This window comes from Choloepus didactylus, chromosome 1 (genome assembly GCF_015220235.1).
Source record: "Choloepus didactylus isolate mChoDid1 chromosome 1, mChoDid1.pri, whole genome shotgun sequence".
NCBI lineage: Eukaryota > Metazoa > Chordata > Mammalia > Pilosa > Megalonychidae > Choloepus > Choloepus didactylus.
In genome coordinates, this window is record NC_051307.1 from 193,544,341 (window position 1) to 193,567,484 (window position 23,144).

The following is a 23,144-nucleotide window of genomic DNA, read 5'->3' on the forward strand; positions in this document are numbered from 1 at the left end:
GGTGGCGTGCGCTTGGGCTGCGAGCCAAGCCCTGCTGAGCGTGTTGTGGCACAGAGCGCAAAGACCACGGAAGCCCCTAACCCCGGCCCGCCAGAGACTCCCGACAGACAGCAGGCAGCCGGACAGCAGAGCCGGCGACGGCGTCCGAGCAGCAGTCGGAACCGCACGGCCCAGACCGAACTTTCGTCCTCCCGAGAGCCGCGCTGGTGGTCCACCGGCCGCGCGCAGCCCCCGAGGGCCCGGGCTGAGGGGCCGCCTCCTGCGGGCGGCGCTCGGCGAGGCCCGCATCTGCTCGGAGGACACACCGGGCGGGGGCGTCGGGGAAAGGACCACGGAAGCTCATCCTGGTGTTGCCCTCCCCCAACCCCAGTCCGCGGGGATTCCAGCTTCCCCGCTTGGCCAGTGGAGCCCCCAAAGGTCGCACTCCGCTTCCGCACAGCGGGGCACCACGACCACCCCACTAAGGAGCGCCCGGTGAACAAGCGGGCGTCTTGCCCGGCAAGGACGAACAGTAGCTGGCGGCTCCGTGACTCGGCGGCTCGGCGACGCGGTAGTGCGGGAACTACTTTCCGCCGCCCTCCCGCGCCCCGCCCCTCGTCCTCACGCGCCGGAACGCTCCGCGCTGCGCCGGCGGCGGCAGGATACAGAAGCTACAGCGCGTCTTATAAGAGCAGCTTGTGCGGCGCCATTTTAAGCCTCTCGGTCTGTGGCAGCGCGTTAGCAAAGCACCTGGAACATAGAGCGAGGGGAGACGGAGACGGAGACGGTGGAAGGACCGAGGAGCTCCAGTCCCCGCCGAGCCGCGACCGCAGGCCCAGGACGCCCAGACTCCCGCGGCGGGCGGACCCTGTTCCCCTGAGGTGCTTGGGTGTTTCTTTCCTTACCCTTCTACGGCTGCTCGCGCTCCTTGTTCGGAGCTAAACTTCGTCGTGGGCGCGCAGTCCCGGCGGCGGGCGGGGAGCTGGGCCGGGAGGCCCTGGTCGGGGAGCTGGGAGTGCGGGCTGAGGGCACAGGGAGGCGGTGGGGGCGGGCCGCGCCCGGGGGGCGGAGGACGGAGGGCGGCGGCTGGGCCCGGGTTCCGGTCGCGCTACCCCTAGGGGCCCGGGGGGCGCTGCTTGCGGGGAGGGGGCGCCACAGACATGCGTCCAGGAGGCCGGATGGAGGGCGGGAAGGGGGAGCCGTGGTTTCCGTCCGGGGCCCGGTTGCGGCCGAGTTTGGGGGAGGGACCCTGCGCCTCAGGATACGCCGGGGCTGGGCTGGGCTGGGCTGGGCTGGGGGACGGGGGGTGCGGGCTTTGGGGCAGGGACACCCTCTAGTTCCCATCTGCCTTGGGGATGGGGCCAGTGGACTTGCTCTTGAGATTCCTCCTTTCGTTCCTAAAGAGAATAAGAGAAGTATTACAGTTTTAATGCCCAGCCTATGGGAGTTTGGCACTGGCGCTTGTTAAAAACGTACCAACTTTTAAACCTCAGAGGAACCAAACTCTTAGTGCAGACGGTGCGATGCGCCAGGAGGGTTTCCACATATAGAATCCTTGTCTCATACCTATATTTTTTCGTGTCGTGCAGGTGAATGAAAGCCAGTAGCAACGTGTGTTAACGTGCTCGGAGTTTTCAGGGTATATGGCGGTGGGTGTGAGACCTTAGTAAAATAAAGGGGTGGGGGGTCGCGGCTTACGGTTTCATATAAAGTGAACCGCGAGATTCAGCCTCTGCTTCGAGAATTTTGTTCATAGAAATAATTTAGTCAGTTTTATGGCACTTAAACCTGCTTTTTAGAGCAGTTTTCTTTTCAGTGCAGCGAATTTCACCCCCTCTATGAAATTGGCCAAAAGAAATTCAAGCGCGGCAACTTCTTCCAGTGTTTTGTCTGGGGGAAAGGCTTTGAACAGAGGCTTTCGAAGTTACGTTCCCACAGCCCGCTTCTGAATCGGCTAAGCTTGAAAGCTTTGTCAGTTTGGTGGTGTAGTTTCCTTCGTTTTCTGTTCGCGTTTGGAGGGAGGCATTGTCTCATACTTTGTATCTTCCAGACATTTGTGGTCTCCCCTCCCCCCGATTTTTTTGCGTGGTGAATGAAGGGAGCCTGGGCTGCTGGTATGCAGAGGTCGGCTAAAGGAAACCGAGGAGTGGTTTTGGTGAAATGAGAGCTTTGTATCATGAATAGTGGTAGCTTAGACTAGACATCAACTTGAAGAGACGGCAGCGTTTCCTTTGATACAGTCTAGGCTAATGTTTTCCAGATTACTAAATTACTTTGGGATTTAGGAAACATTTCATTTTGTATTGGTCATTTGGCGAACATTAATATATCTTTAGATGTCTTTATGTTTCTTTGTCTTCATCCTAAGAATGTGATATTAGATATAGCTTGAAAGGTTAATTACATTATGCTTGTTTATTACTTGCTTAAATTAGTGACACTTTTTTACCTTGGAGTCTTTTTAAACTTAGTCTGAACTAAGTATACTGCTACATTTATTTTACGTTTACATTTAAATCCTCAAAATCTGTGGTATAAAAAAATTCCATCAAGGTTTATTTTATAGACTGTCCTTTCACACCAGACAAAATTTGATTAATTTGCATCCGATATTCATTATTTTGACCTAGTCTTTGTTCTGAAGGCCACGTACAAGGACAAGGCCCTAACGTGATTGCAACAGTAACCGAAGAACTTGAAAAACTTGAAGAATACTGTTCTATAGGATTAAAGGAATGCTCAGACTATTCAACTTTGAAGTCCTTGAGGGGGGAAATAAAGAACTGTGCTAGAAAGCTTAGTATAGTATGTAATTTAGAGTCCTCGTGAGTCCTGGGCCTGAGAATATTCCAGAGGCCAAAACAGTTATTTTAAATAGTTTTCAGGGGTAACAGCCAACTCGTGTTTTTTCATGTAATGGCTGATAAAAATCAAGCATTTAACAGGGTTCAGGTGTCAAGAAGCACCCAAGAGTTTTCTTTTTTTTCTCTTTCTTTTGAACTAATTATCTGATTACTTCATTTATTGAGATTATGTAAAAAAATTTATATCCAACATTAAAACTTATTGAACAGTGAATTGGGCTTTCTATTGTTTTTAGTGATGATTGCAGTAAAAATTGTTGTAAAAGGAGTTCCATACACTTGTTTTCGTAGATTGTCCTCACTCCCCCAAGATGGGAAGGGATAACATGAAGGGAATAAGTTTCTTTAAAGGTATTTCTGAGATGTGGTGCTTAGAAAAACCATCTGCAGGTATCCTTTTTTTGTTACTGTTTGGGGGTGAGGAAAGTTGCCCAAGTTTTGTTGAAACCTGGGGCAAAAAGAATTCAAAACTTTGAATATCTCATATAGTTAGGAAGAGCAGTGCAATTTATATAGGTAACTTCATACCACTGAAACTTTTGTACTGCTGAAATGAAACAATACATCTATCCAGTTACAAAATGATTTGATCTTCTTCCCTGACCTACTAATTACAAATGATAGTTATAGATGAGTAGGTAGAAAATTTTAAGTTTGTACTTTTCAGCTTTGTCACAAGCATGCTTCATTGCTAACCCAGGGTGGAAAGAATGAACACATTGGTGCAGGTCAGACATCTAATAAAAAGTGTTGCTAACTATTTTGTAGTTCCGCATGGTAACTTGTAACATTGTTTTTGAAAATATTACTTGTATTAACTTAGTTGTTTTTATGTAGCCCTCTTCTGTTTGGGACTGTGGTATCTATTGTTGAAATAGCTTGACTGAAAACGTTTTATACTGTAAAAGTAAATAGTAAACGTGGACTAGGAGCTGCTTCTGAATTTTGTCAAGAACATTTCACCATTGCCTTTTTTTACCCTCATTGGGAGAGTACCGATTTGCAAAATCAGTTCTAACTCTTTACTTTAACAAACTTGTTTATGTAATATAGTTTTAATTATGAGTGTTATAGGTAGCTAGGCTAATAGACTAAAATAAATGTATGCTCTTCAGGTTTCACAGAAGAAAATTGTAAACGTATGACCTGTGTTGCTTGAAAATGAATAGGAGTTAATGCATATAGTTTTGTTTTGTTTTTTTTTTTAATCAGTTAAACTCAGGAGAAAGTTCTTTATTTTTCTTAAGAATGCTGCTTTCATGTTTCGTTCAGTACTGAGCTTAACTCAGTTTGAAACCTGGATTCATTTGTTGAGACCAGAACCCTGCTATCCTTTAAGTATATATGATCTGCTTTCTCCCTAAGGGAAAAAGAAGCTCTTAAGAGAGAAAGTCATATTAGGAACCCATTTTCAGGGTTTAACCACCTTTTTGAACTTGTTCAAGTAGGCTAATTGTGGGCATCTTTTCCTTTAAGAGACATCTCCCACTCCCAAAGTCTTCCTCAAGCCTGTAGCAACAGAGTGAGAGTAGTGTTAGGTTATGTTTTCATTGCATCCTTTGGTCATATTGAGTGCCCTCCAGTGGATATAGTATAATTGTGATTTTTTTTGTAATCCAGCATATTTGTGTAGAATATATTTATGAGTAGTTCCTGATTAGAAAGCATCAACATCTTTTTAATATCAAAGCTGCTAATTAAAAGGCTGGATTGAGGAAATGTCACTATGTAAACCAGTATTTGCAGGAGAAAGGTCAAAGTCACAGAATTTTATTAGGTCACTTAAAATAGGCAGTTCTGCTTCAATGTATCTTAATGGTAAAACCAAAAAAGAGGGTAAAAGATCATAAGGTATAGCCACAATAATGAATTATAGAAACTAAGTTTCTCAGAAAAAGTTAATGAACAAAGGAATTGTCAATTTGTATAACATCAGTTGTTACATGGGTAAGTGCTAAACTCGGTTAAATATTATCAAGAATATATACCCAGTGTTCTTTTTTACTTCAATTGCTCTTTTTCACTTTAATTATTATTCTTGTTATTTTTGGGTGTGTGCTAATGAAGGTATCAGGGATTGATTTAGGTGATGAATGTACAACTATGTAATGGTACTGTGAACAATCGAATGTATGATTTGTTTTGTATGACTGCGTGGTATGTGAATATATCTCAATAAAATGAAGATAAAAAAGAATAAAAAAATAAATAAAACAATCAAAAAATAGCAAGGAATAAATTTAACAAGAAAAAAAAGAATGTATCTGATAATATTATCAAGAATGTATTTGTGATAGGAACTAGATAGAAAAGAAGCTAATTGTCAACAAATGCAAACTAAAATTTAGTGCTCTAGCGACTATAGGGCCTTGAAAATTTTGCCCTTCAAAATTTTCAGTCAAGGCCCTTCTCCAGGCTTCTATGTTAAAGTTAATGCTACCTCTTTATAGTAACATTTTTTGAAAATACTTGTTTTATATCGGAGTTCGATTTGTAATGGGAATAAATCTTAGTTTGAATTAGCTTTTGGATGTCAAATAGTCATTTTATGGATGATTTTCAGTTAAGGGTTTAGATTATTTTTCTTTCAACTTTGTTCTTCAGAAGATGTGGTTGAAAGGAAATAAAAAAGTTAATAGTGTGCAGAGGGAAAATGACAGTATCATTCATTGCTCTAATTTGCCCTTGGATTTCAATATAATTTTGTGGAAACACTATGATTTTTGACTAATTAAGAAATATGTTATTGTTGTATCTAGAATTTTTTTTAGCAAGAAAGTAAGAATGCCTCAGTTACTTTATGTAAGTGTTATTTCAGGATGGATTAAGTGTTCTTCTGTGAAGGATCTTATTTGAAATTTGTGATGTCCAAGTTGATGGTTAGTATTTGTAGCATTTATGTCTGTAAGATAAAATAGATTCTGTTCCAGTTTTCCAAGATTTTTATGAGAAATGAAGATTTGAACGTTCTTTTAAAAATTATGCATATATACTTTACTAAAAAATGTCTGCCTATTAGGGACTTAATTTATCTCTTGAAATTGGCGCTTGTCTTCATTAATACAGCATACAACAATTCAGTGTTCAAGATGTGTAATTAAAATAAGACTGTTCACAAGCCATATAGGCTTGGTCTCATTAAATTATAGCCAGGGTGGGTATTCACATGTCTCTAGGCTAGCAGATATAGAATAACTGGGACCATTTGGACTGTGGACTGAAGAGTACATTCCCCATCTAAGCAGCTAGTCATGAGCAGCTCCATCCATTGTGTGGGGACGCAGTTCATGTTGCCAGATCATCTGTTTGTTTGTTTGTTTTTTCCCTAAGAGAGGCAGGAAATCTCTTGATTTGTAAATGTTGAGAAATGAAAGTTGTGTTTTTAAAACACTGTTCACAAATTAAATATATCTGTTGGCTGGATACTGCCTCCTTGTAACCTCTGTAGTACTTCCTTCCATTTGGAGTACACGTTTTAAAAATGATGATTCTGCTAAATGGCAGGATAATACAGTTCTGTGAATTTACATAATTTTGCAAATAAAGTTGTTTATTATATTCATATTCAATCAGTTTGAAAATGCTTTACTTGTACTAATTGATTATAGATTAGGAACTTAAAGTCAGGCTCCTCTTATTAATAACTAAATTTGTTTGGGAAGTCTGGGAAACCAACACTTTAAATCTAGGAATTAAGATGGTTTGGTTCAAAGAAAAGTTCATCACTTGACCATCTTAAGTTTAGTTTTTTAGAGTATATTCTTAAAGGAGTTCTCAAAACTTAATCTGTAAAGGTACTTAAAATGCTGGACAAATCCTGGCTGTGTGTACACAATCCTATCAGCCTTAAATTTTACTGATATCTTTAAGTCATGTCCTTGTATTTACCTGAAGTCTACATTTCTAAGCTCAACTGTTAACTGTCAGACTAGTTCCAAAACTTACAAAGTTTACATAAATAAAAATTAATTGAATATAAGGTTTACTTAAATTAATGGCAAACTGCTTTTTGGTCAGTATAAGTTTATGCATGCAAGTAAGTAGATTTGGGTTGAAATCTTTGCAGTTGGGGAATGGTTTTTCATTTCCAGGGCTTGAGAAGCTGTGTCTTCACACTGTGTATTTAAATGGCAAACTGTGTCTGGACTGAAATTACAAACCATACGCTGACATTGGTTTTTAAAGCATCATCTGAAAATAGTGCTGTAGGCAGTGATTGTTTCTATTTGATATTGTGTAGAATGCAAGTAAAATGCATCAGTGAACTTTTCATGAAACATTTTTCCTAGAGGTGCCTTAACCCTTGCCTCATGCTACAACCCCATATGACTCTTCATGGAGTTGTGGCAAAGTTTCTCTTGTGATATTCCAGAAACTTCCTCGTTTTGATATCTTTTGAATTTGTTGGCCCCGCCCCCACCCCACTGCAGCTTGAAGAGTGTGAACAGCTTGATGATACTGGAATGAACCAGCTTCACAGCACTTCCTATATTCTTCTTTCCAATTTATTTTCATCTCTTAATTTCTTAAACTAATATTCCCACAGTTTTACTTGAAATTTAATAATTTATGTATTTCTGGGCTGATACTTTCCTTTTAACTGATTTGTAACACATGTTATGTTTAACAAATTGGGAGGGATGATATTTTTAACCTACTTAAGTTCTTTCAAGTTCATCAGTCCTCCTGGCCTACCACTCATCTGTAATTAATGAATCTTGTCTTAAATGCTGGTATCTGATCTGACTTGTAGTAACAGATATGCAAAGCTGAAGGATTAAGGTTAGTTTAATAATCTTCTGTTATTAAGAGTTTCATGATAGCTGAAATAATTGAGATATATCCACTTATATGTGCTTACATACATTCACTGTTTTGTACATATTCATGTAAAATGTGAGATGTTAGGTTTACTGCAAAACGCAATTTGAAAGTGATCTTAAATCGTAGTTTGCTGCTGATTTATTTTAATACGAAGAAAACTGATTCAAGAGCTTTAACAGTCTTTAGGAACTGTACCCATGAGATTTTCTTTTTTTATTTTTTCTAAGTATAACTAAGTGGTTTTGGGGTCAGGGTGTAGGGAGAATGAGTTTGTGAAGTTTTCCATATACTAGATGAATGCCACATGCGTAAGGGAGGAACAAGGGATTCTTGGAAATATTTTTCCATCCAGTTAACTATGGAGGCTTCCAAGTGGAGTTCCATTCCTCTGCACTATGAGAAAGTGCTGATGCAGAGACCCTTAAATTCCTTTAAACCACTGAAAAAATGCGGCAGCAGTGTCAAACATTACTTATACCCCCTAGTTCATTTGGATACAGAAGCAGAAACTAAATGTTATATAGGGAACATGATATACTGACATAGCATTGTTTAAATAGATTCATAAACTTAGTTTTCTGGCATTTAATTGTAAAGTTTGTTTAGTTTTTTTGAAGAATTTTTATTGTGATAATGTACATAAAATTTTTTCTCATCTTAACCATTTTAAGTGTACAATTCAGTGGTTATTAATTACATTCACAAAGTTTGTGTTACGATTACCAAAACTTTTCATCACCTCAAGCAAACTCTGTACCCATTAAGCAATACACCCTATCCCTCCTCACCCCCCACCCATAGTAATAATGCCTAATCTGCTGTCTCGTTGAATTTGCTTATTCTAGATAATTCATGTAAGTAGAATTATACAATATTTGTCCTTCTTTGTCTGACTTATTTCTTATAGCATAATGTTTTCAAGGTTCATCCATGTTTAGGCATGTATCAGAATGTCATTCCTTTTTATGGCTGGCTAATATTCCATTGTATGGATATACCACATGTATTTATCCATCATTTAGACACTTGAGTTTTTTGTACCTTTTGGCCATTATGAATAATGCTGCTATGAACACTAGTGTACACTAGTGTTGGAGTCCTTGTTATCATTTCTTTTCGTTATATACCTAGGAGTGGAATTGCTGGGTCATATCATAATTCCATGATTAACTTTCTGAGGAACTGCCAAACTGTTTCAACCATGGCTGCACCATTTTACATTGCCACCAACAATGTACGAGGGATACATCTTTTCCACATGCTACTCAAAATGTATTTTCCATTTTTTGTTTGTTTTAAAATAATAGTCATCCTGATGGGTGTGACATGGCCTCTCCTGGTTTTGATTTGCATTTGTTTGTTTTTCTAATGGCTAATGGTGTTGAGCTGCAAAGAAATGTCTAAGTTCTTTGCCCATTTTTACATTGGGTTGTTTGTCTTTTTATTGCAGAGCATAGGAGCTCTTAATATAGTCTGGATATTAAAACCCTTATCAGATACATGGTTTACATTTATTCTCTCTCATCCTTAACTTGTCTTTTCATTTTCTTAATAGTGTCCTTTGATAAACAAAAGGTTTGTTTTAAATTTTGATGAAGTCCAATTTACCTAGTTTTTCTTTTGTTTTTTTGTGCTTTTGGTGTCATATCTAAGAAATTATTGCCAAATCCAAGGTCATTAACATTTTACCCTATGTTTTCTTTTAAGAGTTTCATGGTTTTAGCCTTTACTAAAGGCATACTTTGGAGATATTATGGCCTTGGTCCCAGGCCACCACAATAAAGTGAGTCATATGAAAATTTTGGTTTCCCATTGTACATAAATGCACTATACCGTAGTCTGTTAAGTGTGCAAGAGCATTATGTCTTGAAAAAACAGTGTAGATACCTTAATTAAAATGATACAGAGACATGAAGTGAGCATGCGCTGTTGGAAAAATGGTGCCGATTAGACTTGCTTGATGCAGGGCTGCCACAATTTGTAAAAAAAAAACAAAAAAAAAACAAAACAAAAAAAACCCCACAAATATCTGCAAAGTGCAATAAAGTGAAGCATAATAAAATGAGATATGCCTCTATTTAGGTCTTTGATCCATTTTGAGTTTTGTATATAGTGTGAGGTAGGGGTTCATCCCATTTTTTCCCTCCCCATGTGGACAGCCAGTTTTCCTAGCACCTTTCTTTTCCCCATTGAATGTATTTAGCACCCTTGTTGAAAATCAGTTGGCCATAAATCTGTGGGGTTTTATTTCTGGACTGTTGTGTTTCATTGGTCTATATGTCTGTGCTTATGCCAGTATCACATTGTTTTGATTGCTGTACCTCTGTAATAAGTTTTGAAATCAGGAAGTATGAGTCCTCCAACTTTGTTTTTGTCTTTCAAAATGGTTTTTGCTATTTAGGGCCCTTCAAATTCCATATGAATTTGAGGATCGACTCTTAACATTTCTGCAAAAATTGAGAATTTTAATAGAGGTTGCATTGAATCTGTAGATAGTTTTGGACAGTATTGACGTCTTTTTTTTTTCTCAAGACTTTTTTTTTTTTTTTCAATTTTGTTGAGATAGAGTCACAGACCATACAGTCATTCACAGTGTACAGTTGTTCACAGTACCACTATATAGTTGTGCATTATCACCATCATCAGTTTTTGAAAATTTTCATTACAACACACACAAAAAAATAAGAATAAAAATTAAAGTAAAAAAGAACACCCAAAACACCCCATACTGCCCATCCCTCCCTATTATTCATTTATTTTTTGTCCTCATTTTTCTACTCATTTGCCATATACTGGATAAAGGGAGTGGGAGCCACAAGGTTTTCACAATCACATGGTCGAACAGTGTCAGCTATATAGTTAGACAGTCGTCTTCAAGAATCAAGGCTACTGGGTTGCAGTTCAACAGTTTCAGGTATTTCCTTCTAGCTATTCCAATACACTAAAAACTAAATAGGGATATCTATATAATGCATAAGAATAATCTCCAGAATGATCTCTCAACTCCATTTGAAATTTCTCAGCCACTGAAACTTTGTTTCATTTCTCTTTCCCCTTTTAGTCCAAGTATGCTTTCTCAATCCCATGATGCCAGGGCTAGGCTCATCCCTGCAAGTCATGTCCCACATTGCCAGGGAAATTTACACCCCTGGGAGTCATGTCCCACATAGCGGGGAGAGCAGTGAGTTTATCTGCAGACTTGGCTTACAGAGGCCATATCTGAGCAACAAAAGAGGTTCTCTGGGGGAGACTCTTAGGTACAATTATAAGTAGGCTTAGCTTCTCCTTTGCAGTAACAAGCTTCATAAAGGTAAACTCCAAGATGGAGGGCTTTGCCTTCTAAATTGGTAGTCCCCAATGCTTGTAAGAATATCAGTAATTCCCCAGGTGGGGAAGTTTAATATTTCCACATTTCCCTCCAGTCCTTCAAGAGAGCTTTGCAAATACACTTTTATTCTCTGTCCAAATTACTCTGGGATGTACCAGGGCTTCACATGAACCAGTACAGACCAACCAGATTTCACTCCCTATTCAGAGTTCCATGTAGTTTTGGTGTTTGAATAAGCTGACCATACAAGTTAAATTATATAGTGTGCTACAAAAAATGCAGATTTTGCACCTAATAAACATCTGTTCCTTTGGTTTCACATAGAAGTTGAAGTTTTAAAACACCGTCAATATCATCCTTTACCCTTTAGTATGATTTTCCTTAGTCCTAACTATGCCAGTTTGAATGTATTATGTCACCCCAAACGCCATTATCTTTGATGTAATCTTGTGTGGGCAGACCTATCAGTGTTAATTAGATTGTAATTCTTTGAGTATTTCCATGGAGGTGTGCTCCACCCAACTGTGGGTGATAACTCTGATTGGATAATTCCCATGGAGGTGTTACCCCACCCATTCAGGGTGGGTGTAAATTAAACCACTGGAGCCATATAAATGAGCTGACAAACAGAAGGGACTCAGTGCAGCTGAGAGTGACATTTTGAAGAGGAGCTACGGCCAAGAGGGACACTTTGAAGAAAGCACAGGAGCTGCAGATGAGAGACATTTTGAAGATGGCCATTGAAAGCAGACTTTTGCTCCAGAGAAGCTAAGAGAGGACAGATACCCCAAGAGCAACTAAAAGTGACATTTTTGAGGAGATGCAGACTAGAGAGGAACATCCTGGGAGAAAGCCAGTTTGAAACCAGAACTTTGGAGCAGACACCAGCCACGTGCCTGCCCAGCTAATAGAGGTTTTCCGGACACCATTGGCCATCCTCCAGTGAAGGTACCCGATTGCTGATGTGTTACCTTGGACACTTTATGGCCTTAAGACTGTAACTGTGTAACCAAATTAAACCCCCTTTTATAAAAGCCAACCCATCTCTGGTGTTTTGCATTCTGGCAGCATTAGCAAACTAGAACATTAACCAAGTCCATTTCATTAATATCTCTAATTTTTTCAGGGTTTCAGGAAACTCCCTAGCTGCCTCTTGATCGGCAGATGCTGCCCCCCTCCCTGTTACTTTACATTGCGTAGACTAAAACTTTTTTTCAAAATTTCAAACCAGCCTTTGCTGTCCTGAAAATCCATAGGGGTAGACCCTTCACCTTTCTAGCCTTGGTGTGTTGTCTGCTGGCCTTTGTGTTGTCTGCAGAGCTTTCGCAAAACTCCCCCAAAATTTGCATTTAATTTCTTATGCTGACCCACAGTGTATCGAAACTGCAATAGGGAAAGTCACAATGTGGAAGGGGTAACTGTAGTATATTTCATTGATTTTCTTATGTTGAGCTACCTTGCATTTCCCTCTTGGCCATGGTATATGATCCTTTTACTATGCCGTTGGATTTGGTTTGCTGGTTTTTTGTTGAGGCTTTTCGTGAGGGTTATTGGTCTGTAATTATCTTGATGTTTTTATCTGACTTTGGTGTCAGGGTAATGCTGGCCACATGAATGCGTTAGAAAGTGTGTTTAAAGATTCCATCTTTGTTTTACAGTGGTCTAAGTATTGCATTCTGGTTGGAGGCTGGTCCTGCCACATGACTTTTCAAGAACTTTGTTCCTTTAGTTATCCCTCTATCTTCTGCATTACCCTTATTTCCCCAGACTCCAATCCCCATTGCTTTTTTGGTCCCCATCTCTCTCCTTTTATCATCTGAAATCCATTCATTGTGCCCTCAGGAACCCATAGTTATCAGCAATCCCATCTATTCTCAAATCTATTTTCCAATACTTTATAAATTTTCTTACTTGATTATTTGTTAAAGCCATATGAGTCTGTGAATTAAGGTATATATAGTTTTAACTTTTTCTAGTTGTACATATTCTCTGTGAGCCATTCATGTAACAAAATGTTACTTTGTATTGGATAGTTGTCCTCGGTAGGTCATTATTTCCTGCTTTAATTCTGCTTGCCATTTTCCTGAGCTCTGAATCAGTGCCATCCCTTCTGGAATAGAATAAGAGAAAAGATGCTAGAAAGTTTAGAAGCCTAGCAGTATCATATTGGGAGTCGCTCATGAGGTGGACTTATGATAGTTAAATTGAACTGTTATTAAGTGGAAGCTGAGTATTACTGAAACTGGATCTTTTTTGTAAGGTTATCTATTAATAATGCTTGAGGAATCCTTCTGACTGTATGTTAACATTTCATGGTCCTCCTTATTTATTGCCATTGCATCCCAGATCCTGTTAGAGCTCCAAGACAGGAACGGCTATTTAATACCCTCTCTTTTTTTTCCTGCAATGACCCCTACCCCATCAGAAAATGAGTTTCAAGAACTTAGTTCCTTTAGTTATCCCTCTGTCTTCTGCATTACCCTTGTTTCCCCAGACTCGAATCCCCATTGCTCTTTTGGTCCCCATCTCTCTCCTTTTATCATCTCCTGAAATCCATTCATTGTGCCCTCAGGAATCCATAGTCATCAGCAAACCCTGTATATTTTCATTCTTTTTTTCTGAATATTTCTTTTTCTTGATACACCTGTAACCTAGCCTCTTTAGTGATAATACTACTTCCCTTGTAGTACTCTCAAGTGGTGAATGTTTCCCTTCTTGATCCTTATTGTCTCTTCTTAACCATTCTCTTCCAAATCTTGAAGCTTTGACTTTCATGTCATCAAACACCCCTCTTTCTTTCAGTCAACTATCCTCCTGGGTCATTCCTTTCTTCTTCTTGGACACTTTAGCTTCTGGCTCACTATCACTGTAACGTTCTACTTTTCCTAAATATAAGAGAACCTTATCATTATGAGGCCTATTACTAGGGAAACAGTCAAGGGCAGGAAGATATCTTTCTGTTTGCGAGAGTAATATAAACTTGACATACATGGTGTGGGGGACAGAGGTTGCTAAGGATAAGTAAAAATTTGTATTGTTTAATGGATAGATGCCTCTCAGAGAACTGATGCTAGGGTTACTCTGGAATCAGTTGATGTTTTTTAAACTTGGGTTACTAGCTAATGTTACACTTGGGATTGGATCATATGACTTACCTACAGCTGTGGTACTTAGCTGGGGATTGCAGTATCATCAACATCTAGGACACTTAAATAAGACATACAATGCGAGGGTCCTATCCCAGCACTTCTGATAGAGAACTATGAGTCTAGGCAATGGGAAAACAGACAAAAATCCTTGCCATCCTAAAGTTTACATTCTAGGACATTCCCCTTACTACTGTGTTCATAATATATTTAAGTGGAAGAACGGTGTGAACAGGGTGACCATTTAGGAAGGCTTCTTTATTCTAGGCATGAGATTAAGATGGCATGGCTATGGCAAGAAATGGTTAGATTTGGGTATATTTCAAAAGGAGAGCAGACAGGATTTGGATTTAGGATGTATGTAGATGAGTCAAGAGTTCCAAGATTTTAAGCTTGAGTAACTGGAAAGATAGAGTTACATTTGGGGAAGACTTAAGAGAAGTAGCTTTGGGAGAAACTGGGTGCTCAGTTTTAGACACACTAAGTTCAAGATGGTTCTTAGACATTTGAAATGTTGAAAAAATAGTAGACTATTAAAATCTGGAGTTCAAGAGAGAAACCAGGCAAAATATATAAATTTGGAAGTCAATAGCAAATAGATGTAAATACCGTATGCCTAAAGCTAAGAGACTAGAGTGAATGGATATGGACACTAAAAAAGGAAAGGTCCAGGACTAGACTTAGCTTCAGCCACTCCAACAGAGAGGTTGGAGAGATGAGGATAAAAGCAAAGGAGACTAAGAAGGAACAGTCAGCAGAGTAGGAAGAAATGGTAATCTAGAAGCCAAGTGAAAGTGTTTTCGTACAACTGAAACAACTGTGCCAAATGCTAATAGGTTAAGTGAAGTGGGGGCTGGGAATTTTAACATGGTGGTCACTGGCAGGGGCAAAAAGCCTGATTGGTGTGGGTTCAAAAGGGGTGGGGGGAGAGGGCATTTATAGCCAGTTGTTTCTAGGGCCTTTGCTGTAAAGAAAAGCAGAGGTGGGTTGGTGTTAGTGAGAAGATTTTTCTTTTTTAAAGGGATAAATAATAGCCTGTTTGTGTGCTCATGGGAAGAACCAGTAGAGAAGGAAAAACAATAATGCAGGATAGGGAAGATGCCAGAGTAATAACTTTTAAGAGCAAGAGGGGATGGGATCTAATACACAGATGAACTGGTTGGTCTTATGGAATGCTCCTGTTCTATAGTTCATCTGTCCTTACAGAGGATAAGGTAAAGGGCACAGTCATATGGGTATGGGTATGGGAGCTTTAGGAATTCTTCGAGTTATTAAAAATTCTTAATGAAATAGAAAGGAAGGACATTGGCTGAGAGTGAGGATGGGTGAAAGTGTTGCAGGTTTGAGGAGAGAGGAAAAAGTATGAAATAGTCATAAAAAAGAGCAAACTAATGGACTAGGGGATGGAGCCCAGTCATTATCTTTCAAAGTTCCAGATAAGTGTGACAAACACCATTGGGTAAGAATCACTGGTAGGGCCTGGTTGCCCAAGGAGTCCTTCAAGCAAACTTAGAGATCTGTATTGTAACAATGATAAAAAGGTATGCATATTCTGAGTCTGAATTCTGGCTTAACTTATACCTGGTTTTAATGGCCTGGCAGATTTTTCCCAAATAAATGTTCTTGATGTGGCTTTGATACATTGTTTGATCCAGTTTCATGTTTTTCACACAACCTGTTTTTTGAAGATACCTATGGGGAAAAACAATTGTGTGACATCCTCTTAATAACCTATTAACCCGCACCTTTCTGTTACAGATCTTCACATTAAGGCTTAATTGCTTAATTAAAATGTAAATTCATTTGCCTTTGTTTTTTTCTCAGTGAAAGTATGTAGTAAATAGATCAGAAGTTGACAAACTACTACCTACCCATCACCTGTTTTTGTACAGCATATGAACTAAGAATGGTTTTCACATTTTTAAATGACTGAAAAAATCAAAATAATATTTCGTGGCACCTGAAAATTATGTGAAATGCAAATTTCAATGTCCATGAATAAAGTTTTATTGGAACATAGCCATGCTCATTTGTGTACATACTGTCTATGGCTGCTTTTGTACTATAATAGCACAGCCAAGTGCTTGAAAACAGAGCTGTGGTCCACAAAGCCAAAAATATTTACTATCTTGCCCCTCACAGGAAAAGTTTGCTGATTCCTGTTCTATATGATGCACATTCTTCATAAATGAATCCTTCAGTTTCTGAAGGCATTTAAATCTCTTAGGTTATGTGTAACTGTTACTGGATATCCAAGGCTCGGTTTTAACATTTTATTTGTCCCATCAGATACTTAGGAGCTTAATATGTTCTAAGTGCTTTTTTGGTTGTTGTTTTTATTTAAAAATGTTCAGAATTTTTAAACACTACTCACTAAGCAACAACAACTCCTTCCCCATCTCCCCCAATTCTTTGGTAACCTCTATTTTACTTCTTTTTGTCTCTGTGTATTTGCTGTTTCTTTGTGCTAAGCACTTCGGAAACAGTAAGGAACTAAAGATACAGTCGCAGCTTCCACAGAGCTCATTCTATTATTTTTTTGTGGCGGGGGGGAGTTCTAATAAGTGGAAAAGGAGGTTATTGCTATAATATAAAGCAATGCAAAAAGAGATTTCTGGAGGTCATCAAATCTCTGCCAGTAATTCTGCCTGTAGCCTGAATTGAGATACTAACATTTAGAAACTTTCCTGAAATCTCTTATTTCTGTCATAATAAACCATGTTTGAAAATTCTGCATTTTCTTGTAAGCATTAGTGCTATGCTACTAGACATGTACCCAGTTGGAGTATGTAGTGATTGAAATCTTAGAAATATTGTCTGTGATCAATATTTAAAGAATGTAGTTCTTTAGCATTACATATTTTTTTAAAATTTGAAAATTGCTAACCGTTCTTTTGAATTTATCTGCATCATTGAATATGAAGTATTATTCGTCTGTAAAACTTTGAGGAGTGGAAAATACGGTCTGATTTAAAGGGCACATGCCTGAGCTAAACAGACTTGGCTTTGAATTTTAACTGAATATTTTATTAGCTGTGCTTTTGTATGAACTGCTGATAGTCAGTGTTCTCATCTGATAAGTGGGGGAAAGATGTCTACATTATAAGGTTACTGGAAAGATTCAGTGAGCTAACATTAGACTCAGAAGTAAAGTTAAGATAAATTTAATTATGCTACCTTGGTAAGTATGTCAAGGGCAAAGTTACTATCACAAGGCAATATCCTAAAATTATGCTGTAAAAGATATTATTTAAACAATTTAAATGACTTAATCATTAGAAATCAGACAACACTTCGTAATGCATTTATTTCTTAGACTACTACCATTTTAATAGAATAAGAACTAGAAGAGAATGAAAATGTCAATATATTAAGTTGCAATAATAATGTATTTTATGCATTTGATTACTTAACTTGATTTGCATATGTTTGATACATGTTAAACATTTTCTCTTTGTAGACCTTTTTCATTTTTTCTAGTGGCTGTGTAGTAGTCACCACCATCACCTCTCACCCGGATGGTTATAATAGCCTCCTGTTTTGTCTTCCTGCTTTGTTTTTACCCATTGGTGGTCTTTTTTCCATGCAGCCACTGGAGTGAACTTTAAAAAGTTTATATCACAGAACCAGTGGCTTCTAGTACATTTTTAATTTTCTTGTACAGTGTTATTGATCTGATCTCCATCTCTGTCTTTATCTGATTCTCTGCCTTCTAGTTACAGCTCATTCCTTCCTTTATGCTTGTTCTCTCTATCTGGAATGTTCTATCCCATCTTACCTGGCTAGCCTCTTCCCCATTCATTTATCTGTACTCAAATGTCACCTTCTCAAAAAAGCCTTTCCCAATCACCAGCTCTTCTCTGGAGTGCCTCTCCATCCCCGTGAGTCACTATCTCCTCACTTCCTTTTAATTTCTTCATAGTACTTCTCACTCTAAATTATCTTGTTTTTATTGCTTGACTCAAACATTAGAATGTAAGCTTCACTAGATATATGACTTTGGTTCTTTCTTGTTCATTGTTATTGGAAGGCCAAGAAAACTTAAAAAAAAAGAATGTTTTTTGGATGAATATATATATATATATATATATGAATATATATATATATATTCCATTTAATGGACAGATTATTTTTTTATCCATTCCCCTATTGACAGTTATTGGGTAACTTGCAGCTTTTTCTCTATGAATGTTTCACTGCATGAGTCTCTTGTCATGCTTCTAGGACTATTCCTGCAGTATACATTTCTTTTATAAAATGGAATGTTTAAGTCAAAGGGCATTTACGCTTATATTAAATAGATAGTGCCATCTTACCCTTCAAAAAGTTTCTGCCAGTTGAACAGTATCCTTACTAGCAATGGCTATTTTCAATCGTTTCCATCTTTGCCCATCTACTAAGCAAAAAGTAAATGGATTTTGAACATCTTTTGTCTGTGTTTATTGCCCACATTATTTTTCCCTTAAAATGCTGGTTCCTGCCCTTTCCCTAATTTTTCAACATTATAATTTTTTCTTACTGATCTGTTACAGTTCTTTATGTATTATGGATGTTATCTTTTAAACACGTTTCATGTTTTGTGTCCAGTATGTCATTTTAAAACAACTTTAATGTGGCGGCTTTTGCAGGAATTTTAGAATTATGTATAGGCACATAGTTAAATTATTAGTATTTTCTCATTTTGTTTCAGAGTTCCAGGTCATGTTCATTGAGCCACTTCTTACTATGATTTTATTTCTATATGTCACTCATATTTTCTTATATTTTTAATATTTGATCAAGGTGGTTCAGTTTTGATGTAGTGAAAAAAGGATGAAAGAAAATTTTAGAATGGCAAACCACTTTAATTCTTTATCATGTAATCCATCTTTATCCCATTTATTGAAATATTACCTTTCTTTCCTAAATTGCTACATTATTTCTTTGTATTTTTCTGATTCCTATAGTCTCTTACCCATTCCTACCCCAAAACATAATACATTAATTGCTGTGACTGTTGATTTACAATGTATTTTAGTATCTGATAGAACTTCTTGCTTCTAGTCACTTCAGAATTTTTATTATCTTCACACTTTCATTCTACATGAACTTGAATCATTTTCAATCCTAAACAAATATGACTGAGAATTTTGGAATACATTGGATTATAACATTTGGGAAAAACTGACATTCTTACAGAACAAAATTTTTTTAGTCAAGAACAAGACGTGTCCATTTAATCTTATGTACCTCAGAAAAGTGTTGTTTTTATTGTTGATATTATGAATGAAATCTTCTTGTGATTTTATTTTTCTAAACGGTCTCTGGATATTAGGAAGTCGTTATTGTATATAATTGAAATGGCCACATTAGTTAAAATTTAGTTAAACTATGAGTTATTTGCTGTTCCAGCTTTATTAGACCACATAAAATCCATTTAAAATGGGGGTAAAAGTATTTCTGGAATGTTAACTGGTGTCCTTAGTTTAAAAGTATTTCAGCCAATTATCATTTTGTGAAGTTAAGAAAACCAGAATTTTCAGTTCCAAAATGTAATGGAAACATATCTTCCCATATTGCTACAGTCTTTGGCTTTCTAAAGTAGACTTAACAGTCTAGTTATGTTTTGTGACTTTATCTTTTCAAAGAGATGAAAGTACTTTATTTATCCTCACAGTTGAGACTTGAGCTTAATTAGTAAGGTTTATTTGATTTTGCAAAAAGGTACATAAAATATTGATGTCTCCTTAGCAAAACTCTAATTGTTTTAAAAGATTAAAATAAAAAGATATTCTTACTTTTATATAATGTTTGAGGTTTAAGTTTTGTCTGAAATGCTGATATACAGTTATTTTCTTATTTTACTTTCATTATTTTTGCTGTGAGTAGTATAGAGGATAATATTAAAAATACTCATGTTCTCTCCACCCAGATAAACAAATACAGATTGCTGTATTTGTTTGATTTTTAAAATATAAATTGCTAATGAGTTGAAGCCATCTTGATACCTTTTCCCATGCTGTTCCCTTTCCTATCCTGCCCCTACTATTGAGAAGCTAGTATGTATTCATTGTATACTTTTACTGCATAAACAATATGTAGCGTTATTCTGTTTTTTTAACTTATTTAAATGGTACAAAATTATATTTTAGAAGTTACAGAATGTGCCTCTGTAGAGAAAGCCTTTTTATTATGTACTTTGAAATTAGCTGTACTTTAAAATACCAATCTTTTTGGTTGCTTATATTACTATAAGCTGGAGAAAAAGTGTCTACTTTTTATAGGAACTGGTTCTTGCAGATGGAATGAAAGATTGTTTTTAAAGCATTCTGTATTATTCCCCTGAAGGGTCAGGACTATTTTACGATTATTTTTGTCTAAAGATTCTGTATGAAGTTACTCGGTGGTAAAACTAACAATGTATCATAAATGGATAGCATATTATGTTAATCTCATGAGTACTAAAATCATATTCTAAGATACATAAAATTGGCGTGAATGTGCTGTATCAGTGATTGTTCAAGGGGCTTCTTATATATAACATACACATGTATCATATAAAACTATAAAAGAAGTACATCAAAAATCTGGCAAGCCAAACAGCTACATATAGCAAAAAAAATTAAGCCTTTAATCGTATTAGAATTCAGAAAAACTTGCACAGTGGGATGGTGGTGGTATATACATTGGAGGGGTGGACATATGTATTAAAAGTTGTTCAAGAAACAGTTAATGCTATTAAGGCCTTAGTAAACTGGCCACTCATAAAGTGCCTTCTGTAAGAATTAATGTCAATTTATACTCTATCAGTAATTTATAACTTCGTATCAAGGACCTTAAAAGTTCTTACCTTTTAACCCAGTAGTTCTAGTTCTAGGAAACTATCCTAAGATAGAAGGTGGTGGAAGACATTAAGATAATTATTTTTATGCAGAAATGTTTGTTGCAGCATTGTTTGAATAGTTGACAAAATGGTAAAGCACAAACAAAATATCCAAGAATGGGACATACTGTTAAATTATGGTATACTCTTCAGCATTGTTTGAATAGTAGTAGATAGAATGGTGAAAGACAAACAAAATATCCAAAAATGGGAGATACTACTATAGTTTACTATTATAGTATTTTATAATACAGATTATAAAAGTATTTTATAAGGATCTTTACAGGGATTGATTTTTATGTCTTTATTTTAAAATAACTAAGTTTAACTCACTATCAAATATATTAAAATGTCATTAACTGTGTGGTGGACTTATAGAGAAAATAAACAAAAATATTATTTTATACTAAGCATATGTGGATGGGATGGGAAAGGCAATAAAATGAATAGTTTTTCCTAGCCACAAAGCCATTTCCTATTTTTAATAGTCATTTTTTGCACCCACATATTTAAAGATAACACAGAACATTAATTTTAGGTGTTTTGTGGGAGCAAAAGTGTCATCAGATGGCCCTTACTGGTTGGTCCAAGAAGACTCCTCTCCAAACACACACTAATACACAGCAGACGAGTATGTAAAAGCAGAAAGGAATCTTTGAGTTGTGACTTAAAACTCTATGAAGAGTGCTAAAACAGGAAGATTTGAGGAAATGGTATATACTAGTTAAAATAGCAAGGCGTTGACCTGTGGCATTAATAAAAATGAACATATATGTGTTCTTAGATTTATAAATTTATTAAGAACTTTTAAAAATCCCTGAATCTATATCAGAAGCACTTAACTATTACGCCCCTGAAATGGAGAATAATGTTTGTTACTTTAAAACAGAGAAAAAATAGTTGACTCTGGTTCTTTTGGTGCAGATTATTGTGAAAGTGAATTGTTACCATGAACTACCAGTATAAAACTAGTTTTATACTATATCTGCTTTATTTTTATGCAGCAAAGTTACTCCCAGTTACAAATACTTAAACTTCTGAAAATCTGAGGTAATTAAGATAATTGAAAAGGATTGTGCAAAAAGACATAAATGTGCCTATTAACAATTGTTAATTGGCAAGAGTATATGTTTCATTTCATAAGAAATCCTGTATGGATGCGCCAACTGCTTGATTAGACTGGATGGGAAGCCATATGAGAAGCTGGCCACTCCCACAGCATTCTTTGTTAGAGTACCACTTGGTGATGAAAGCTGGCAGAACACAAAGTATTTTAATGTAGTCATTAATGTAGTTAGTGATCATTTGCATCTTGAAATATTTAGTACTTTATAATGTTTAAACATCCTCTCCCCCTTATCTTGGTAAATAAATTAGTGGCCTTTTCCCCATTTTCTTTGTTTCTTAGAATTCTTTTTGAAATATCTATTTGTTGGAGCTTTGATCTCCTTGTTCTCTTCCTTTGTATTTTGTCATTTTCCTTTATGCTATCAGTGATTTTCTCAACTTTGGCTTCTGTTGAAATTTTTGTTTTTATTCTTTCCGATCTTTCTGAACTAAATTAAAGTATTCTGTTTCTCTGTTCACTCTATCCCTCTTTTCAAGTTCTGCCTGTTTCTTTTGGAATCAGTTTTTCTGAACTTTTTCCTTTCATGCTGAAGACTTTTCTGAAATATTTGGTAAACCTCGGTTGATTGGGATCTCTGGGATTGTGTCCTTAATGATTGGCAGGATGCAGTGGAGGGAAGATGTTCCTTGGGCTGCAGGCTTTGCCCAGAGAAAGAGTGAGGAAAGTTTTCCTTTTGGGTACCAACCTCCCACAATTCTGCCCTAGTTCTCACTGGATAGTCTTGTATTTCTTTAGTGAATAGTTCTCTGATTTTTGGTAAATTTGAATTTGTCTGCAGAGTGGTGCAGGGATGATGGGGTATATGTACTTGTTGCTTATGTACAGCCCCATTTTCAACCCCTACATTTTACTTTAACTCTTAACTGCTGATTGACACTTGCCCTCCCTTGACTCTCATAGGGTTGAAGTGAGGAGCAAGAAGAACTTTTAAGTCTGTTGCATAAATTTTAAAGTGTTGTAAAAATATGGTGTTTAGAAATCCCCAGCATACGAATTGATATTGTAAGCTTAG

General features: G+C 37.2%; 1 protein-coding gene across 3 annotated transcripts in view; it reads left to right on the forward strand.

Annotated features, from left to right (window-relative positions):
• The first annotated feature begins 686 nt into the window (after nt 1-686).
• CTNNB1 (catenin beta 1) overlaps nt 687-23,144 on the forward strand; it is a 41,525-nt gene continuing 19,067 nt past the window's right edge. For all 3 annotated transcript variants that reach the window (XM_037847787.1, XM_037847795.1, XM_037847801.1), the window contains exon 1: nt 687-860. The gene's annotated coding sequence lies outside the window, so the exon portion shown is untranslated. The remainder of the gene's footprint in view (nt 861-23,144) is intronic.